General features: G+C 46.7%; 1 protein-coding gene across 22 annotated transcripts in view; it reads left to right on the forward strand.

Moving 5' to 3' along the window:
* Positions 1–13291: 13291 nt before the first annotated feature.
* The window catches only part of MICAL3 (microtubule associated monooxygenase, calponin and LIM domain containing 3), a 169445-nt gene continuing 167416 nt past the window's right edge, over positions 13292–15320 (forward strand). For 11 of the 22 annotated variants that reach the window (XM_080914365.1, XM_080914368.1, XM_080914372.1 and 8 more), the window contains exons 1-2: positions 13292–13471; positions 14131–14419. The gene's annotated coding sequence lies outside the window, so the exon portion shown is untranslated. Of the gene's footprint in view, positions 13472–14130; positions 14420–15320 lie in introns of those variants that run through there. The other 11 variants (XM_080914375.1, XM_080914359.1, XM_080914360.1 and 8 more) reach the window with 4 other exon arrangements.

Genomic DNA, 15320 nt, shown 5'->3' on the forward strand with positions numbered 1-15320 from the left:
GGCAGAGTAGCTTGTGACTCCTCAGTGGGTCAGGAGATCAATTTGGCAGGTCATAACCAGCATTTTTAAAAGAAAGAAAAAAATATCCAGGTGTGCCATATATCCTTGAGGTGGGTGTTATTACCTGAAATCTGTGTTTAGTTTTGTATACATTGATGTTTGTTGTGCACTGAGTTGTGAAGCATTTGTTTTATTTATTTTGGAGGGCTAGGGACAAAGTCCAGACCCCTGCCCATGCTAACTACACACCCCAGGTATCAAGATTCAATTCTTTACACAGGTCACAATCAAGCAATCATTACAGTCATTCCCCTGCAGTGACCTCTGAGGGAAGCTAGAAAGAAATCATGATAAAATAGTAAGGAGTCAAATTCCAGAATAGCTGACAAAAAATAGGACCAAATATATTTTTGTATTGTTTTGGTGCTAGGAGCTGAACCCAGGGATATGTGCCCTCTGAGCATTTACCACTGAGTAAGTTTAACTCGGGATTTTGGAAAGCCCGGTTCTGTGAGGCCTTTGTCCTGGGCATGCTGACCAGAGAGGTATGAGCTGCAAGTGCTATGACCCCTCTGGGTACTACTATTTTGATATTGAGCCAACCCTTTTGTTTTGCTTGTCCAGCTTTGTGTGGAAGAGCTGAGAATTGAACCAGGGTCTTGAATTGCTAATCTTGAGCTCTACGCTGAGCAACTCCTAGGCTGGAACAGACTTTAGATAAGGCATTTTGAATAGTACAGAAAGGAAAATCAAACATTTCACTGTAGTTTTAATTTTTTTTTTCATTTAGGGAGGAATGCACATGTTCCGTGGTGCTTGTCCAGAGCTCAGAGGACAACTTTTAGGAGTTGGTTCTCTCCTTCCACTGTGTGGGTCTTGAGAGGCTGAAATAGGAGAATAGCTCTAAGTTCAAGCAGTGTGAGCTTCATAGTGAGATAGTGAGTTGAGTTCAAGGCTAGCCTAGGCTTTAGAGTAAGACCTAGTCTCAAAGAAAGAGAGAGAATAAGAAAGGGGGGAAGGAAGAGGGAGGGAAGGAGGGAGAGAGAACAAGAGGAAGGAACTAGGTTGAGAGTGAAGGTAAGTGGTTAGAACACTTGACTACAAAACCCCCAATGACCTGTGTTCCACAGGAAACATGTGTGTGTGTGTGTGTGTGTGTGTCTGTGTGTCTGTGTGTGTTAAGGCAATGAGCTTTGGGAGAGCCTGTTGTAAATTCTAACGTGGATGCTGGTGTAATCAAGTGGGAAAGCCAGGAGGAGGAAGCCAGTGGAATGGGAATTAAGGCTGCCTGGGAAGCCTGTCCCCTTTCCAGGTTCTACAGCCTGCCACCAATGCCTCCCACCAACGCCTCTCAGGTTCTGCTTAACCTGTGGCCTGCTACACAACCTCAGCTGAGCCTCAGACAGAGCGTCTCTGTGCCATATCTTTTTTTTTTTTTTTTTTTAGCCTGCAAAGTAGTGAGTGTCCTTGTGCCATTTTCAGACATACTTAGTTTTGGTTGGCACTTCCCCCACCTGGTTCTCTTCCCACCACAAAGGGTGGACATCCTGGCTCTGTTCCTTCTCCAAAGGCAGGCAGTGGAGATTTAGAGTGAGCGCATGTTTACATCTGCCCCTTGTTCTCCCCACCTCCGAGGGCATCTGAATCTCCTAGAAGGCATTCCATAGACTAGACACTGAGAAATGACCAGGTTTTAAAATCTAGTATGAGGACCATTGAGATGACTTGTGGAGTAAAGGCGCCCACTGCTAAGCCTGACAATCTGAGTTCAATCCCTGGGACCAACATGGCTGAAGGAGAGAATCAGCTCCTAGAAACTGTCCTTTGACCTCTAGATGTGTATGTGTGTGTGTGTGTGTGTGTGTGTAGTCTATGTATGTGTGTATGTGTGTGTTTGTGTATGCATCTGTATGTATGTGTGTGTCGTGTGTGTATATTGTATGTGTGTATGTGTTGTATGTGTGTGTATGTATATGTACATGTGTATGTGTGTATGTATATGTATATGTGTATTTGTGTGTGCATATGTATGTGTGCGTGTATGTGTATGTGTGTTGAGAGAGAGATGGAGAGGGAGAGAGATTTTTCTGAATCTATTTGGATCGACATAGAAACTGTAGATCTACAAAGATCTTTGGACTGGATCAGGCGTCAGTTACCTTGCTTACTCACTAGGTGGCTGTAATTTGCACTTTGAGGGCAGCCCATCTAACTGCGTACCCCAGGCCAGACTCTTGTGTATGCAGCACTTCCAGCAGCCCTTGAGAACACAGAGAAAGCGCCATTGCTGTGCTCATTTCTCTCATTTAGAGCCAACACAATCACAACAAAATAACATGACGGGGTTTTAAGTGCCATACACAAGGCAAGCATTTGAACTCATCTTGGCTGTGTAACACACCACTCCCATCATGTCTTCACACCAAAATCTGAGTTCAAATTCTGACCCTGATGCTCTTTAGATGTGTGACTTTGGGAAAACATACCAACATCTCTATAGAGAGCCCTGTAGCTCAATGACCCTATGGTACTGTATAGACAAATAGAGGTGGCAATGGCTGGGTGGGGGGGAGAGGTAGGGGGGTTGGCAGCTGTTGGCAGTGCATCAAAAACAACAGAAGTGGGCTCTCGAGCTGACTTTTGGAAGGGGAAGGAAAGTTAGAGAGAGGTTGTGAATTAGCTTCATGAAAAGGTAGTTCCCGGGTTTTAGGAAGGATAAGAACCATCCTTTAGATGCAGCTAAGGGCATCTAAACAGAAAGGTAACGAGCCTGTCCCTCCAGCATATTCTTGGTTGGGAGAACTCATTCTCATTTTTCTGTGGCTTTGTGCTTCCCACTCAAATTCCAGGAAGAAAGGTCAGAGCGCCTTAAGCCGGGGCTACCTATCGCCAGCTCGTAGATGGAGTGACAGGACCTTGAGCTGAATGCCCACCCACCCTGCAGCATTCAGGTCTCATTCCAAGGTGTCGGGATGCTGGGTGGGCAAAGGCCACAGACGTTCAGCAGGAAAGCAGTGCCAACAAGTGTTCCAGCCCAGGAGTCCAAAGTGCACGGCCTTGTGAAATCCTAGGTCTGTGTGTCATGTTTCAACCCATATGGACGATATTTGGACAGTATTCTCGGCGAACTGGCAAGGGGATTGAAGAGGAGGAGCCTCACAGGGAGGTTCTGGCTTCCTCTTGCCCTACTACTCCAGCAGGCCTGGGGGTTGAAACAATGCCGCATGGAACCCGTTAGCAACCAACCATGTAGAAGCTTGAGTTTATGTAGTAAAACTTCAGCCCTTTTGACCTGTGCTTTTCTTCTCCAAAGTGTTGGGGGGGTTGTTTTGTTTGGGGGGTTTTTTGGGGGGTTGTTTTTGTTTTGTCTTCTTTTGTTTTTTGAGTCTGGGCTTCTCTGTCTAGTCCTGGTTGTCCTAGAACTTGCTTTGTAGACCAGGCTGACCTCAAACTTAGAGTTCCACCTGCCTCTGCCTCTTGAGTGCTGAAATTAAAGATGCCTGGCCCAAAGTGATTTTTTAAGTTGTTGTTTTAAGTTGTTCTTAAATTGTTGAGCCAAATGTTGGTGGTACAAAGTCTTTAATTTCAGCACCAGGAAAGCAGAGGCTGGAAGATTTCTGTGAGTCTCAGTCCAGCCTGATCTACAGAGCAAGTCCCAGGACAGCCAGGGCTACACAGAGAAACCCTGTCTCAAAAAACCAAGTGGTTGTTATTACTTCATGCTACATGTTTTCTCAATGCTAGGAATCGAACCTACGGTGTTTTCTTAAACTCCAAGTTTAATTTCATTTAAATGTATTTATTTGTTTATTCATTTATCTATTTAGTGTGTGTCTGTTTATGCTTCTGTGCCATGACACACAAGAAGTCAGAGGACAACTTGCAAGAATTAGTTCTCAGGTCTGGAGAGATGGCTCAGCGGTTAAGAGCAGTGACTGCTTCCCCAAAGGTCCTGAGTTCAAATCCCAGCAACCACAGGGTGGCCCACAACCAGCTGTGATGGGATCTAATGCCTTCTGCTGTGTCTGAAGACAGCTAAGCTTCAGTGTACACGTGTACATAAGATAAATAAATAAATCTTAAAACAAAAAGAATTAGTTCCTTCCTTCTGCCCTATGGATCCTAGAAATTGAACACAGGTCCCCAAGCTTGGTAAACAAGTGCCTTGGTCCATTTCTTTGGCTGTGCTGACTTGATCGTCTGCATACGCTCTCCTTGGGCGTTCACAGTCAGGGCTCCGTTTTCAGAAAACACTGGCAGACTCTGTAGAAGTGGGGGCTGCCCGGCCCTAGACACTGGTGAGCTTGTCTTCTCCTGTCTTCCTTTGCCTGGGAGGTTGGTACAACGGTGAAGGTCTGTAGTTTGGATGCAGAGTGCAGGGTATGGGATGGACATTGACTCTCTCCATGCCAACAGAGGGGAAAGAATTGACTGACGACTTCCAACCAGTGATGTGGTTTAAGGACCTAAAAGGCCATAAAATCTGGACAGATGGGACATTTCTTCTCAACTCTCTTCTGTCCTATCTTTTTCTGGGAGTAAGAGGTGGCTGCTCTGAAGTTGCAACCGGTTTGTTTTTGTTTATTATAAAAGTAAGCTCAGACCTCTCCCCAAATAAAAAGGCACAATAAAAAGAGATGATGTCCTTAACTACAACACCCCCCTCCACCACCCCATCCCCATGAATGACGAAATTCAGGGCCCCTGGCAGGGCTGGCACTCACTGTACCACGAAGCCACACACACATCCCAGCCCAAGAAGATGATTTCTGGACACTCAGTTCTCGCCCACTCCACTGTTTACCCGGCCGTTCCCACGTTCGCATTCCTCCTTTGAACCGGCCTCCCTGACCTTCCAGCCTGGCCCGCCCCAGGTCACATCCCTACTTCTCTGGAAAGGCTTCTGTCACAGAGTATGAGCCCAGCTCTTCTCTCCAAACTGGAACTTCTACAGGTAGAGCCCCACTTTGCAGATTTCCTTATCTACCTACTTTGCTGGGGGTGTGGGGGGACACGAGGTGTGTGGGGGTGGGTGTTCAAATCCTCCCTCATCCCCAAAATCCTTCAGATCTCAGGTAAACCTTTCTTAGTCTTGGAAGCAGCACCTCACTGTTTACTCCCCCCTTCATACTGTCTGTCCCAGAAGTTAGGCCTCTGTCCTATTATCCTTGACATGACTGTCATCCTACACTCAGGGAGGACAACTGAAAACTGATTAGTAGTTTTGATCAAACCTTAGTTTTCTGTCATCTCAGGTAGAGCAAGGGAGGCCTGGGAGCCTGCAGAGATTATTTGGGGTTTTTGTCTTTTCACAGTTACTGAGTTTAGGGGGTCTAGACAAGATAAGAAATATTTGGGGGCTTGAGAATTGGCTCAGCAGTTAAGAGCACCAGCTGCTCCAGGGGACCACAGGTTCAATTCTTCACAACAGGGCAGCCCACAACAGTCTGTCACTCCAGTTCCAGGGGAGCAGATACCTCTTCTGGACTCTATGCTCACCAGGTGTGACACCATTACACATAAAATAATACATTTTAAAAAGAGATTTATGTATTTCCTTATATGAGCACACTATAGCTGTCTTCAGACACACCAGAAGAGGGCATCAGATCCCATTACAGATGGTTGTGAGTGGCCATGTGATTGCTGGGAATTGAACTCAGGATCTCTGGAAAACAGTCAGTGCTCTTAACCACTGGGCCATCTCTCCAACCCAATATTATATATATATGTATATATATATATATATATATATATATATATACACATATATATAGTATTATTATATATTACTATATATATTACTATATATACAGTATTAGGAAACAGACCATGGCTAGAGAGATGGCTCAACCAGTAAAGGCTAGGCCCACATCAAAATATAAGAAAGAGACTGAAGCAACACAGAGTATAGGAAGATATTTTGTTTATTTAAACATCACAGGATATTTAAATTATTTTTAGTAACTTTCTTTAACTTCCTAGTAAGTCTTGTGAGACCATCTTAATTCTCATCAAACCTACTCTGAGTTTATAGCAGCGAAAGGGAAGACATATAGACATTGGAAGTTTCTCACATTTATTATCAAACTGTCTCCTTTGTTCTGTCAGCCGACTTCCATTTTCAAAATCTTTTTTTTTTTTATGTGCATGGGTGCTTTGCTTGCATGGATGTTAGTGTACTATACACGTGCCTGGTGCCTGCTGAGGCCAGAAGAATTGTTGGATCCCCAGAACTGTGGTTAGAGATGGTAGTGAGCTGTCATGTGGGTACTGGGACTCACGGAACCTGGGTCCTCGGAAGAGCAACGACTGCTTCATCATGTGTGTGTCCTTTGGAGTGACAGTATGCTTCCTTAACTGCTGGCCATCCCTCCAGACCAAGTTGACATCATTTTTATATTTTGTTATTATATAACTGTATCTTCTAGTGGTTTGCTTTTTTTTTTTATTCTTTTTAAAATAGAGACTTTTTTTCTGGCTGACTTAGTTTTATTTGATTTTATTTTTAGGTTTGAACCTGTTTCAAAGAAATCATTCTGAGTTCTGTCAAATGGCACAAAAAAAGGTTTACTGTAACAAATTCCTTGTGATTTAAAAAGGAACCCACGGTATCTTGCAGTTTAATGTGTCAAAGGACAAGTTTAGGACCAGTGAGGCGGCCCAGTGGGGAAAGGGTGCCTGCTCGCTGCCCGAGCTCAATGGCTATTCCAAGAATCCACACAGTAGAGGGGAGAGAACTGACTCCCACAAATTGTCCTCTGACCTCCACTTGAGCGCCATGGTATGCATGCATTCCCTCCCCCTGTCAAAATAAATAAATGTAAAAAACATTTTTTTCAAGGGACAAATTCAGCCCACTCAGCCTATATTTAAATATGACATATGAGATTAAAGTCCGGCCTGGCCCTGAACTCACAGAGAGTCACCTGCCTCTGCCTCCTCTGTGCTGAGATTAAAGGTGTGAGCCACTCTGTCCAGCCTGGAAAGCCTTTCAGATCCGGAACTTGCCCACCTGATTATAAACACAGTCACCCTCAAAGAAAGGCACCATGGAACCCAGAATGACCTCCATCTCCTCGGAGCTAGTGGGGTGTGATGTTCACCTTTGGCAGGTCACATTCCTCACTAGTTTGACAGCTCTGAGGAATGTTCCTGTTGAGATTCTTCAGAACCTCATACAAAGCAAGTCTCTGGTGAGCGAGCCAAGGATAACACTTCTTCCTGCAGCCACATCCGTACTTGGAATTCTGCTTTGGGAGCATTAGCATGTTTTCACAACGGTTAAGCACACGCATTAGATTTGAGGCATAAGATACAGCGTGAGCACGCTGGAACTTGAGAAGGATGTGCTCAAAATTTTACAAGCTCGTGAGAGAGAGAACAGTGGATGGAGGGTCTCTGCATGGCCATGCTGGAGGACACCTGCCGAAGGAACCAGCTGAGACCTTTCCACCTGCTCAGCTGCTGTGTCCAAATGCTGCAAAGCATCTGGTGCCGCTGTATAGGCTATTAATGTTCTGCTCGTAGCTTCTTTCCAAAAAAACTGTTTCAGATCACCCAACTACTCCAGTGCCTTTGTATTGCTTTTGTCAAAACAGCATTTCAAGCAATATTTTAAAAGTTTATGATATATCTATATGATGGCTTCCTCTGCATGTAGTTGTGTTGATGTAAGTGCAGTGCCAATGCAGACCAGCAGAGGGCGTTGGTGCTCCTAAATTGGAAGTTACAGGTTGTGAGCCGCCTTGTCGGTGCTAGAAACTTAATGAATCCCAGATTCTTCGGAAGAGTAGGAATCGCATCTGAGCCATCTCCCTAGCCCTAGCCAACAAGATTTACCACTTTAAACTGCCAGGTCAAATGAACAGGTTTAAAAAAAAAAAAGCCACTTAAGTTAAATCTGCATTTAATTGTTTACCAGCATTTGGGAATAACAGTAATAATGATGATGATAATAATATAATAATAAATGATTGTATCATCATCCCATTTTAAAAAGTGTTTTTTGAGTTTTGGATTCAGTTTTGAAAGGTTATGTAGGTGCTAAAGAGCCACAGTTCCTTCAGGTGTCCCACGATGACCAAAGAATCCCATTTGTTTGTTAGTCATTGTTGGAAGGTCACCCTCTTTGTCACTCTCGGAGGCAGCAGTCCCAGGTGGCAGTGAGGCCACAGCCCTGCAGGAAGGGGGTGCTGCTGTCCACACAGCAATGCTGGGAGCTGGTGCTGGGGAAGGCAATCTTTTCCCTCAGCTGCAGCCCCTGCTCCTGGGCCATTGCCACCCACTGCCCTGCAGCTTCCTTTACAGGCAGACCCTCCCAGTTGGAGGGCAGCTGGGGTTGAGGTACAGGAAAGCAACTGTCATCCTGGGTTGAAGGGTTGCCATCATAGAGAGAGTTCCAGTTGAGCCCCAAGGTCACAGGGTGTGACCCAAGAGAGCAGCACAGCAGCCCTGAATCACAGTGGACACAGTGGAACGTGCTAGTATATTTTTGTTGTTGTTATTTTAATTTTTGTTGGTTTGTTTCTGAGACAGGGTCTGTGGCGGCTGGGGCTAACTTTGACTGTTATCTTCCTACCTCGGCCTTTCAAGTGCTGAGATTACGGGTTTGAGCCACTACACTTCCATAATGTGCTCAGATTTTATACTTGATTTTATTAAAAAGGTGGTCGGGCAGTGAGTTTATTTTAATGTTTTCATTACATGTATTAGTGTGTGTGTGTGTGTGTGTGTGTGTGTGTGTGTGTGTGTATGAATATATGCTTGTGGAGGTCAGAAGACAACTACAACTGGTGAGAGTTGGTTTTCTCCTTTTACCGAGTAGTTCAGGGGGATCAAATCCTCAGGCTCATACCCTCATTGTGCCGTCCCTTCCACCCTTAAAATGCTTATTTAAAGAACACTACCCTAGCAAGTAGAAAACAGAAACCCTTAGTCGATTCTTGTCCTCCTCGATAGGGTAAGCATACTTACGGTTTCTACAAGTACACAGCGTTTGGTCTGGACTGATACAGAAACTCAGAGAACCCAGACACACGTGTACCTGTGAGCCTGTGTCTGTACACCGCCCTAGGACGACTTTCTGATATGCAACTGTAATGAAGATATATATACATCTGAGGACTAAGGTTGTATGTAGCTCAAACCCTTGTCTAGCATGTGCCAAAACCTTGGTTCTATTCTCAGCACCACTAAAATCAAGGATGTAAGCCCAGGAAAACCAAAACCCCTGTTGGCAAAAGTCAGTGAGTTTCCAGAGACCATCAGAAGCTGCTGGAGTTGCCTTAGAGAAGTCTTTCTTCGAAGCCAGATTCTAGGATTCTGTTGTGGTAAGTGGGGTGGTGGCTCTATGAAGAGGTAAGATGGTGGCTCTAGACTGCTCAGTGCTTTTGGCTACTGATGTTTTCCCCTAGACAGATGCATCTTGGTTTTATCCACTATTGCTGTATACAACTCCTGACTGTTGCAGAGCAAACAACAGTCTGGTGAGTTTGGGGAAAACTTTCTCAACCATCGGATCATTGTACTGTGAGAAGCGGATGCAGACACAGGCATGTCATTTTGTCAAGTTGTATTTTAATTTCTTTTCTGGAGGCAAGGTAAAAAGACTTGTGGATTGGGAATTGTAAAGTAAAAAGTGTGTGTGTGTGTGTGTGTGTGTGTGTTAAAGTCTTGCTGTGAGATAGTCCAGTGATTAACTCAGAGCCCAGGAGTATCTCCAGTACTGAGACACTGTTTTTTGTGCACCCTTTAGCTGTTTTCTCTGCCTGTAAAACTCTGCCCCATGTGTATGCATGGTGGAGACCAGAAGAAAGAACTTCAGATCCACCGGTACTAAAGTTACAAATGGTTGTTAGTTTCCATGTGGGTTCTGGGAATCAAACATGGGTCCTCTTAACTACTGAGTCATCTCTCCAGGCCCAGAGGCAAGGACTTGAAGCATACCATCCTTGTCTTTGCTAGGTCCCTGTTCAAGATTGTTCCAGAAAGAACTTTCTTCTAAGCCACCCCATACTTCCTTTATGATTTTTCTATACTACATCTGTGCCTGCCCAAGGCATCCTGGGAGTTTCTAAGTTACAGGAAGCTTGAGAGTTCCCTGGGGGAGAGGGGACATTAAAGTTGAAACCCTAGCAGCCGGGGATACTCAAGCAAAACTGTATGGGAGTGAGACAGCCAGATGGCTCAGTGGGTAAAAGGGTTTGTCACCAAGCCTGACGACCTAAGTTCTGTCATGGAGACTGAGATATTGGAAGGAGAGAACCAATTACTGCTATAGGTTGTCTTTTGACCTACACACACACACACACACACACATACACACAAATAAATAAATAAAATTAAAAGAAATTTAAGATAGGGTTTCACTATATAGTATTATAGGACTCAGTATGAAGTTGGTCTCAAACTCACAGGGATTCATTTGCTTCTGCCTCCTAAGGGTGAGTGCTGGGATTAAATTAAGTAAGTACCTCAGTGCCTGATCCCTCAAGTTAAAAAACAAAATAGTATTTATTTATTCGAACCAGTGTTGTGGTGGTCAGACAACAACCTACAGGAATTGGTTAATTCTCTTCTTCTACCAGGCCCCAGGGACAGAACCTAAGCCGTTAGGCTTGGAGGCAGAGCCCTTTACCCACCCCCATATACTTTTACTAGGATTTCAACAGCTTAAAAAGAATGAAATAGGGCTGGAGAGATGGCTCAGTGGTTAAGAACACTGACTGTTCTTCCAGAGGTCCTGAGTTCAATTTCCAGCAACCAGGTGGTGGCTCACAACTGTCTGTAATGGGATCTGATGCCCTCTTCTGGTGAGTCTAAAGACAGCGACAGTGTACTCCCATACATTAAATAAATAAATCTTTTTAAAAAGAGAAAATTAAATAATTAGCCCAACCTGTCTTTTCAGGGTTGTATTCTGCCAGTGGGGCAGGCTGTTTTACTAAACATCTGGTTCAGAGGCAGTGCACACTGCCCTCATGGACACAGGGTTCTTTCCCTCCTCCTGGGCTATGAACCTGACCAACATGGCAGAGACCTAAGCTCACTGTAAGTGCTTCTTACACCACGGCCCCTGAACACTCCAGCACACACTTCGCTATTCTGTATTTCTTTCCTCATTGCTTGTTGCTTATGGTTGCTGCCTTCTTGTTACATATTGTAAAGGATTGTGGGGGAGTGGGAGACTGCAGGGGACAGGATGTACACTTTGGAAAACCCGGCTCCAGAACCCAAGGCAATTCCTCTGCTAGTTACAGCCCAGAGCTCTGGCTTTCCTCAGACAGGATCTCTGAGTGTACACCAGTCTACCCTGGAACTTGCAATCCTCCTGCCTCTGCCTCCCAAGTACAGGCAGCGTTATTTAGCAGCCTTTCTTAACTTTGGCCAAGTGGGTGTGCTTTGTGAACTGTAGTCTCTTTCCTTACTTGTGTGGACAAACTTTTGCCAGCACTCCACAGTCCCGTTTTAATGTTTAGATGACGATACAAGCATAGAAACTAAGTTAAATTATCTCTCCTCCTCTCCTCTCTTCCCCTCCTCTCCTCCCTTCCCTTCCCTTCCCTCTCCTCCTCCTCTCCTCCCCTCCCCTCCTTTGTTCTCCTCTCCCCTCTCTTCCCCTCCTCTCCTCTTCCCACCCTTGCTTCCTTTTCTCGTTTTCTTTTCTCTCCCTTTCCCTCTCTTCTGCTGGAGATCAAACCCAGGGTTTCAAGCAAGCCAAACCTCATTCTACCACAGGGCCCCTAGACTGACACCATCTTTTACTGACATGGAGTAGATTTATGAAAAATAGGAGACAGCATTTGTCACAGTTTGCTTTTGACCTCTGACAAAACATCATGACCAAAAGCAACTCTGAGGAAAAGTGTTTATTTCAGCTTCTAGGTGTGGTCCACCATGAAGGGAGGTCAGGGCAGGAGCTGATGCAGGAGCTGGTATAGACCATGGAGGAGTGCTGCTTATTGGCTTGCTCCTCATATTGCTCAGCCTTATACACCCCAGGACCAGGACCTGCCCAGGGGTGGCACTGCCCACAGTTGGCTGGGCCCTCTTATATCAATTGTTTATCAAGAAAATGCCTCACAAAGTAGCCTACAGGCCAGTGCAATGGGGCCAATCCTTAGTTGAGACTTTCTCTTCCCAAACACCCCTGGGCACCTGTCAGGTTAACAAACAAACAGAACAAAAATCCTCCCCACCCCCAGCTCAGTGCTGTTCTGCAAGATTATGAGGGGTGTTCATTAGAGTCAGGCCTCTTTGTCTGTGCCCTTGTACAGATTAGCTTCTTCACAGTTTTTTCCCTCTCAGGAGGAATAACGCGTTTCATAGCATTGATATGAGGCTGTAATGAAAAGACTCACAGAACCTCTCCCAACAGCACTGATATACTGTGTTTAGTCAGTTTCTTCACAGCTATGAGAAGCATCTCTGACTTCATCAGTTTAAGGGAGGAATTCTTTAAATTCGAGATTTCCATCTTTGGTTCCTGGCTCTGTTCACTTGGGGGGCGGGGCTCTCTCTCAGAAAGAATACTGTGGCAGTAGGAACCCGTGGACCTCATGGGGGATAGGAAGCAGAAAGACAGCCAGGAAGAGGCCAGGGGACAAGATAACTCCTAATGACCTACTTCAGCTAGTTAGGCCCCACCTCCTAAAGTTTCCAGCACCTCCCAAAATAGCATGCCAGCTGGGGGCCCAGCATCGAATACGTGAGCCTTTCTGAAGGACGCTACTTATCTAAGTCATAACAGTTCATCAACACAAGCAGTAGCAGCTGCTGGGTACTAGGGAAAGCGGGGCTTGCACTTGGGGGCAGAAGACACAGAAAATTAGGGTCACAGGGGCACAAGGTAGAAATGGGAGCTCTAAGTTGTCAGTAGCTACAATTTAGTTCATCATCAGAGAGGGATCCACAGCAGATTCGATCAATAGTTGGAAGATGGGTTGTCTGGCTACAAGAGGAACTCTCAGGAAAAGCATCCCGAGTATATCTTACAGTTTGGAAGCCAAAAAGTGAAAGCTGAAGATTTCTGAAAAAAAGTAGACGGCTTGTGAATTTGATCCCCAGAACCCACGGCTGGAGAGAAGTGATTCCTAAAAGTTGTCCTCTGACCTTCACACGTGCCCTTCAGAACCGCACACAGCACTCCGTGCAAACCGAGTGGAATTGGTCTGAACCAGTCTAGATTCCTGGAGTGAAGGGGAGAAGACCAGGCTTTTAGGGATATTTGCAGGTCTTCAGTTAGATATGGAGGGCGACTGAAAAAAAAAAAAAAAAAAAAAAAAAAAAAGCAAGGGAGCCCTGCTTAGTTGAGTGGTATGCTGTCCAGACTTCAGCCAGGAATAAACTATTTAGCCCGTGGGTTTGGTTGCTGAAGATGGGAATCCTGCACAGTCTAGCAGACCGGTGGAGAATTAGCTTCATCTGACTCTGGGAGCACAGACTCAAGGAGGATGAGCCACACACCCAGGTAGGAAGAATGCTTCTTAGCTTATGAAAGAATCTTGAAAAAAATATTCAATCTGTCTTCCAGTACAGTCTGTACCGAAGTGGTGTCAGAAGGTCTACCCGCTTTCAACCAGTTCTTTAAGATGCCCGGAATTGAAGAAATAATCTCTTGAAAGAGATGAGAAAATAAGAGAAAGGCTTTCTAGAGGTCAGGTGTGGTCTAACAGCCTCTTCGGATTGAAAAAGGAAACTGAGGCAGGGAGTTGGAGTTATCTACCAAGTCAAATAGAGTATAGGTTCAATTCTCCGTTTTCTATAGCTGTTGCCCCGAAAATCGGTCACTTCCCTACTTTTCTTATCTGGATGAGATCAGGAATAAAATTCTAGTTTTGTTTTTGTGGCAGCTTCTGAAGGCAACAAATAAGTCCCCTTTAAGGGCGTCCTCCGGTCCTGGGTCTGGCCGGCTTTGATATGCCCCTGGTGTTATCCCGTTGGCCCTTTTGTGTAGTTTCTCCCCCCACTTCCAAGATTCCCAGCCAATCACCTCGTTCCTCTCCTACACCGTTGGGCTTTCAGGAATGTACCATATGGTCCATACCGAGGGGGGGAGAGCGCAAGGGGGAGGGACTGGCAGCTATGCATTTCTTTACCTTCTGCTTATGACCAGTGATATTTTGATAGGACCGTTCCTGGAGGTGACAGCTGTGTCTCTGAGAACCAGGAGCAGGAGTGAGCTGCGGGAGTACTGATCACGCGCGCCCCCGTTGGGGTCGGTGGTCCAGCCTGTAGGGCCGCAGCCCCCGCCCTCCCATGTGCTGGCCCCGCCCCGGCGGCGCCGCTCCTGCCGCTGCCGCTGCTGCTGCCGCCGCGCCGGACGCTGCGGGCTAGCGCGCGGGGGCTGCGGCTGTGTGTCCCGGCGCGCGGCTGTGTGGCCCCGCCGGCCACGAGGACACAGCAGCATGAAGCAGAGGTGAGCGCCGTGCTCCCGAGGAGCAGCTACATCCCGCCCACGCTGCGCCCCGTTGTGCCGGGGGTCGGCGGCTGGCCGATGGGGCGGCTTTGGCTCTGGTGGCCGTGGCGCCCTAATGGCGTGGCTGGACACGTCCCGCCTGGGCAGCCCCGGGGTCCTGGTCCGCCCTGTGCCTGGTGCCTCCCTCTGGCGGACGCGTGCGTCCGGAGCGCTGGAGGAGCTGCCGCTCAGGCGAGGAAGCCCCTCTGTGCTTCCCGCTTTGCCGGGCCCGTGTCCGGGTCCCTGACCTCCAGGAGTTGGGTGCTAGGTCAGGTCGCGCCCTGGGAGAATTTAAGAGAGCCATCTCTCTAGTAGGAACGGGGCTGAGCGACATGGACTGGGTGTGCCCAAGGAAGCTTTGTAGGGTCGAAGACCCAGCCTGGGGAGTGGGACGCACTCCCCAAAGTCCTTAGTCTGGAGCCCAGCAGGCGCAGTGTGTAGGTTGCTGAGGACGTTGTGGCAAGTGGCCATGAGAGAGAACTCTTGACATTTCCATCTGGTAGACTGAGTGGGGTACAGGTAGCCACCGAGGCCTCTTATCTCAGTGCCGCCCCCCCTCCCTAACTGCCTTACCAAGTGACAGCACTGTTGGAGGTCCCCATGGCACAGTAGACATCACTAGCTTAAGAATAACCTTGGAGAGCCCTACCCAGATATGGGCTTGTCTGGTGTTTTCAGACAGCCGGCGTGATGGCCGATTGCAGGTTTCTGGCGGTTCTGTTTGGCAGGCATCGCATCATCCAGTTCTTTCACAATTGTTGCTGGGAAGAAGGGGTCCTTTAGGAGCCTCGGCGCAATTGGGAGCATGGGTCAGCCTTGTATCTTGGCTGATTCTCCCCTGAGTCTGGAGACAGAAAGTTAT

The sequence above is a fragment of the Micromys minutus genome, assembly GCF_963924665.1.
Source record: "Micromys minutus genome assembly, chromosome: 3".
NCBI classification, from domain to species: domain Eukaryota; kingdom Metazoa; phylum Chordata; class Mammalia; order Rodentia; family Muridae; genus Micromys; species Micromys minutus.